The sequence below is a fragment of the Carettochelys insculpta genome, chromosome 4 (assembly GCF_033958435.1).
Source record: "Carettochelys insculpta isolate YL-2023 chromosome 4, ASM3395843v1, whole genome shotgun sequence".
In the NCBI taxonomy this organism is placed as follows: domain Eukaryota; kingdom Metazoa; phylum Chordata; order Testudines; family Carettochelyidae; genus Carettochelys; species Carettochelys insculpta.
This window is the reverse complement of record NC_134140.1, coordinates 24,177,694-24,183,693: the sequence shown is the minus strand read 5'-3', so window position 1 is coordinate 24,183,693 and position 6,000 is coordinate 24,177,694. Positions and strand designations below refer to the sequence as shown.

Genomic DNA, 6,000 nt, shown 5'->3' with positions numbered 1-6,000 from the left:
TGTAAACAAATAAAAAAAAATGTTCCAAACAAAGTAATTTTATGTAACAAATCAGTGCCAAAAAGTGTAATTTTAAAACAAATACAACTTAATAAGTAAGATGGAACTTATGAAAGGGAAAGAACATACACGTCCATTTTGGCTATACATACACTAACCGCAGCTTTCACGGGCATGTGAAGCTGTGACTGTCTTTAGTGTTGTTGGGGATGTGGCATTAGTAGTGCAGTGATCCCTGATGCTATCTGAAATGTTGAGGGGGAGTACAGAGAGATCTGGACACTGAGTTCTCAAGGGGCTGTAAAGGGAGGCAAGCCCGAAACGGTTGAACCTTCAAGGCCACCAAACTCTGTAAGATCTGTGTGCGTTGCTGAAGAAGCCCCAAGATGTCCTGATGCCTCTCCATCTCCCTTTGCTGATGGAACTCTTACATGTTTATCTCTTTCGCTCTTTACTGCTCCAGGCTGTCCACAGCGTTCATCCTGAGGACCCAGTGTTCACTGTGCCCATTGCAGCATCAGCTTGAAGGATCTCATTGAACATATAACTCCAACTCATCTGGCTTAGGCATTCTGTGGGTGTGAAGAAAATCTTGACAAACACAATGGTATCCATTTACATTACTGGAACTAGGTTTTTATTAAATGAAATTGTATTTTTTAGCCTTTATGGCTGCAAAAATAATAACCCCCTAAGTTCTGCCAAAGCCAACCGGATCCTTTATTGTTGAGGCTAACAGCTCAAACTCTTTTGACAGGCAGGCATGCATTCAGCTGACACTTTGAATGAAGAAGAAGAGGCAGTAAAATAATTTGGTTGGATTCAAAAAGTGAAAGAGGAATTTGTGCCAAACTGTTTCTGACAATCCAGTCTCCTACTCCAGATATTTAAATGTACTCTGTTCCGAAGCACAATATTGTACACTCTGACTCACCCTAACTGGCCCGCACAACATCATGGATGCTTAGGTGTTATATGACCAATAATACAGGCAGAAGGGGAAATGTAATTACAGATATCATGACTTCCTCTTCACTAGTTATTAATTAAAGACTGGGAGCACTCTTCCAACCCTAGAAGCTTAAGCCCGGCACCAGTCAGTTCAAATATGCATTACTTCAGAGTAGGAGGAAATCTCTTGTCGGATGCCTTGACCAGCAGAGAACTGGAGAGGCTGGTCGCCGTTTTTAGGCTCCAGGGTTAACACGCGCCCGAACGGTCATTATAACCCCGCAGTAGTGCTAATGGACACCGAGATGGTGGGGCGCTCGAACGGCTCAGCCAGACAAAGCCAGTATCGGCGCCGCGGCGACAGCCAGCCGCAGGGGAGGGACTGAACAGCACCTGTCCTCCGGCCGCCTGCGCCATTTTGCCCCAGGCTGTGTGTTGCGCAACGCGGCGCGCCGGTCTGGGTCGCCCTCGGGCGGAAGGATACGGGGCGGAGCCGCCGGCTCGGTCCGCCGGGGCGCTGAGTCCTGTTGCCGGGTGACGGAGCTGCCGGCCCTCCCTCTCTCCCTCCCCGTGGTGTTGGGAGCCGCCGCCGCCGCTGCCGCCGGTTTACGTAACGCCTCCCAGGGCAGGTCCCGGCTCCGTCCCGCCCGCCTCACTCGGGGACGGCCGCAGCGGGACGGAGTCCGCCTCCTCCTCCGGCTGCTAGAGGCCCCAGGGCCCCGCTCTGCGCCTCCGCCGCCACGGCAGGTGAGTAGCTGCCAGCGGGCCCGGGTGGAGGGGCAGTTGCAGGGCGGGCCGGCCTCAGGGGACCCGGCCGAGAGGGTGACCGGAGCGCCCCTCATCGGAGCGCGAGGCTGGTGGTCAGGTGTCCTGAGAGGCTCCGGGTGGGCAGCGGGAAAGAGCCGGGGCGAGGGAGGCCTGAGCCGGCTCGCTGCTTTCGGCGTGTCCGGGATGGGAGCTGAGGCTGGTTCATGCCCTTCAGAGCCTCGGGCGGGGGTAGGGCGTCCCGGCCAGCGCGCCCCTGTGCCGGCTCCATGCTGCCTGCAGCCCGGCTGCCGGAGCGGGACGGGGAGGCCCCAGTGCCCAAGGGGAGGGGCGGAGGGAGCGCGAGGGGCCGGCGAGAGGGGCCGGCGAGAGGCCGGTTAGGAGGGAGGGCTTGGGGGCGGGGCTGGGGGCCCGTCCGGGGTTCCTTGGCCCGAGCGCGGTCTTTGCCTGGGAGGCGCTTCCTCCCCGGCCCTCGGCGTCTGCGGGGTCACCGAGCCAGGTAAGCGGCGCTGGCTGCGGGGCTCGGGAGGAGCGGGCGGCCTGGCCCGGGATCGGGATCACTGTGCAGGGTCCTCAAGCTTGGGGCCCGCTCCCCGCCCCTCGCCTCGGGCTCGAGCTCAGACTCTGGCAGGGGGCGGTGGCTTCTCTCTGTGCGCTTCCCTGGCCCGCGTCGCTGTCCCCATATCACCCGGGCGGTCGGGGTAGAAACCTGGGGCTATGCCGCGGGGGGGGCTTCAACGCTCCGAGCTTCTGATCCACACAGTCAGGGCCTGCCCGGCATGTACGTGCGGCGCAGTGACAGGGCTGGTCTCGTCCCGGCAGCCACCGGGCCTAGCTCGTGTGGATGGGGTTCACTCCGTGACCTTTCCTCCTGCGAGATACCGCACAAGACATAGGCGGAGGCTGGTGCAATTGGGGGAAGCTGTGTAATCTGTCTAAACGCGTGTAATACGGGCGCGATTAAATACCCTCTAGCGTGCCATGTAAGGCTTGCGCTAAGGGCAGACTTGGTCGGACGTTCAAGTCTGGCTTTCTTTCGCCAGCATTGTCCTTTAGCGGCCTGAAGGAAAAGGCGGATAGAGGAGGTTGGGGCTGGGGGCTGCTGCTGTTTAAAGAGGAGGAGCTACGATGGCGGGAGATTGATGGGGAGTTATGTCCTATGGAAACCGAATTGTCATCCGCCTGGGCGGGCCCTAAAGTGCTGCAGCCTCTCACAGGCCATGGACGTAGAGGGAGGGTGTACAAGGTTTGGGGAAGGTTACGGCTGAATGCAGAAGTGAGTCAAACTGACACTTCATTTTAGACACTTCTGTGTCTTTCCAACGTCTTTACTGTTTGAAAATCACGTATTTAGTCTGCGTTTGCTCGCTCTTGTTTTAATTCCTTGCAGACACTCATTTTCTGTATCTGGCACTCATGTGAAGAGAGCTGATTCGGCTCTTTTTTAACATGAGCAAGCAATCTGTGCTATCTTATATTACATATTGTATGTTAAAGGATTTAACCTACAGTTGACAGAATTAAAGATTGAACATTACTGTTATGAGTGAAGTAGAAAAGTGTTGTAGGGACAACTTTTTCTGCCTTCAATCTTATATCATGTTTTGTATATCACCCTTTTATGAAGGGATAGTATTAGTGAGATGGGGTGGACAGTTCTTCGTTAAGCTTGGTTTCAGCTTGTAGATCTGTCAAAACCTATCCCATCATGATTCCATGGACAATTTTTTAAGATTCGTATTGCACTGTGCTATGCAAGTGTGAGAGAATCTGAACATAAGACTTATTCTAGTCAGCTGTTGAAGTTGAGAAAAATATATTATGTTTTTAAATAACATGTAATGTAATAATGTTCCTTGAAATTTTAAATGGTACCAGTTATATATATTACACATTTTGTTCCTTTAATACACTGCTAACCTAGTCTTGTACAGAAAAGGCTAAAATAATGTGTAATATATGAAGTGAAGGCTCCTTCAAGTAGAATGGAGGTGGTGAACAATTTTAATGGTGTGTGTAGCATCACCATGCTTTTTTTAATATAGCTCACGTAGAATGAGATCAAACATTAAAGTGAGAATCTTCAGACTTAAATTGGGGGTAGGATTTCTCTCTGCCTGTTGCCCCTCATTTTGCTCATTAGCAGGTCTGTGTGTAGATTTAGTAGAGGCAAAATGGTTTTGAGGGTGATGCAGTAGGAATTTTAAAGTAGTAGTCCCTCCATGCATTTAGATCTGCTGTCTTGCTGGTCTGATCACTTCAGGAGAAGCAAAGGGAAATACAGATATCCTTTTTTCCTTCATAAGAGGGGAATTCCAAGGATGCAGCGGCAAGGGGAACATACATAATACAATTTTGACTCGGCCGGCATTGTCCTGTACTGGTTTGCTCTTTGGCTTTAGTGGGAAGTGGCACAAAGGAGGGAAAATGATGCCACTGACAGCAGCCAATCTACAGTCTAATGTGCAGATTTGAATCTTTGTGAAAGGCCACTGAGTTTTAATGAGCATACCACAGAAGACATGTCTTTCCCCCACTTTTAAAAAGAGATTTAGTTAGGATTTACTATTTTTGTCTCCCTTGTACTTAACAAAAGTAAAGAAGAGCATTGGGCTTTATTCCAGAATGGTGGGTGTTAAAAAGGAAAAGATATGTGGCTTGAGTAATATCTTAAAAATGTAGGATCTGGCTGTTAACAAAACTCTTATTCAGAATGTCTGAATGTTTGAAAGATGCTTATTTGTAAAGTAAGCATTAGAACAGGTTGGGGAGTGAAATTATCCTAGTTCATCTTTACTCAGCACCTAATTTTGAAAAAAAAATACTTACTGTAAAATTTTCATGTGAGTTGTGTAGAGGTCTAACAGAACAATATAGTAGAGACCTTAAAACTGCATTTGAGGGAAATAGTAACTACACTCATGAATTAGTGTCACTGTAATAGCAATAAATAAGTAACAATTCAGAGTAAAGTGAAATGCACACAGAGAGAGAATAGGAAACATTCTGATTGTCTATATCCCGTTAATAGAGCTCAGAAGGCAAATTGCTTTCAGAAAATACTTGGTTTAGTCTCGTTTCCTTTTAACTGATTCACTGTTGGTTGGTGCACCATTTAGGTTAATAAAACATTGTGTTTGATCTAATAAAATCATTTACAAGTAGAGCTATTATTACAGAAAAAAGTTAAGACTTCTTGAAAATCCCAGTAAATCAGTTGGCCAGTAGACTTTACACATAAAATCATAAAGATTTAAATGGGTAGTTTCTATGTTCAATTTCTATTGTTATGTCAAATTGTTTTAAATAGACCTCCATTTGAGGAGAAATCCTACAGTTGCTGACTCCAAAATAAAACATTAATTATAAATCCATGAGCATGAGATGATTTTGCAGAAGAGGATATTTAGCACATCAGTACTAAATGTTGAAGGATTAAATACGTGGTGTGGTGGTCTACAGTGTATGTTATCATTTGTATTAAGATAGCTTGAGAATTTTAGGCAGACAACTCTTCTTGCATGGTAGTTCAAACTAGAAATACAGCATTTTAAAAAAAGTTTTAGGAGGGGTCATTGAATTGACTATAAATATTCAACTTCAATCTTTGTGTTTATTTCTTGCATAATTTCAGGCAAAAAATTCTGAATCGACACATTTAAAGACTTCTTGAACTGACTTCCAGAATTCTTAGACTTACATATTTGATTACAGTTGATATTGCAGCTTTTCTGCCTCCACTCTAATATCTACCTTTGTGAGGTCTTTGAAGGCAAAATACTTTATTTGGAAGCAGGTAAATAATGTCATTCACTACTCCTGAGGGAGTTTGGTGTCACTGTGCATGCACAGAATTTTTGTGTCCTACAAATTTCTTTGCTTCCACACAGAAAAATGACTTCTGACAGGGGGAGCACAATGAAACTGCAAGAGTATCATGTTTGCCCCACCTCTTGCCCCCAGTAGCCAAGTCTGTTTAGGTGTCCAGAGCAGCCAGTAGAGATGGAAATCAGTGGGGTGGGGTTAGAGGGTCTTGGCAGTCAAACATTTGGGAAAGACACTCTGTACCTTTCACTTGTTTTTGCACCATGCTCAGCACGGAAGGGCAATGTTTTGGCATGTTTCTGAGGAAGTAGGTGAGGGGGCAGGTTCTGTCCTCTCAGTTGAAGCAGAATGTAGCAGCTTGCCTGCTTAGTGAATTCCTCCAGGAGTATAAAATAGGTGTTAAGGTTACCAGAGTGGTGTAAAAGACAGCATGACCTTCTAAATGTTTATGGTGCTTCA

General features: G+C 47.3%; 1 protein-coding gene across 4 annotated transcripts in view; it reads left to right on the top strand.

Annotated features, from left to right (window-relative positions):
• Nucleotides 1-563: 563 nt before the first annotated feature.
• Nucleotides 564-6,000, top strand: part of KIAA0232 (KIAA0232 ortholog) — a 149,217-nt gene continuing 143,780 nt past the window's right edge. For 3 of the 4 annotated variants that reach the window (XM_074992451.1, XM_074992449.1, XM_074992452.1), the window contains exon 1: nucleotides 564-1,698. The gene's annotated coding sequence lies outside the window, so the exon portion shown is untranslated. Of the gene's footprint in view, nucleotides 1,699-2,167; nucleotides 2,216-6,000 lie in introns of those variants that run through there. The other variant, XM_074992450.1, reaches the window with a different exon arrangement.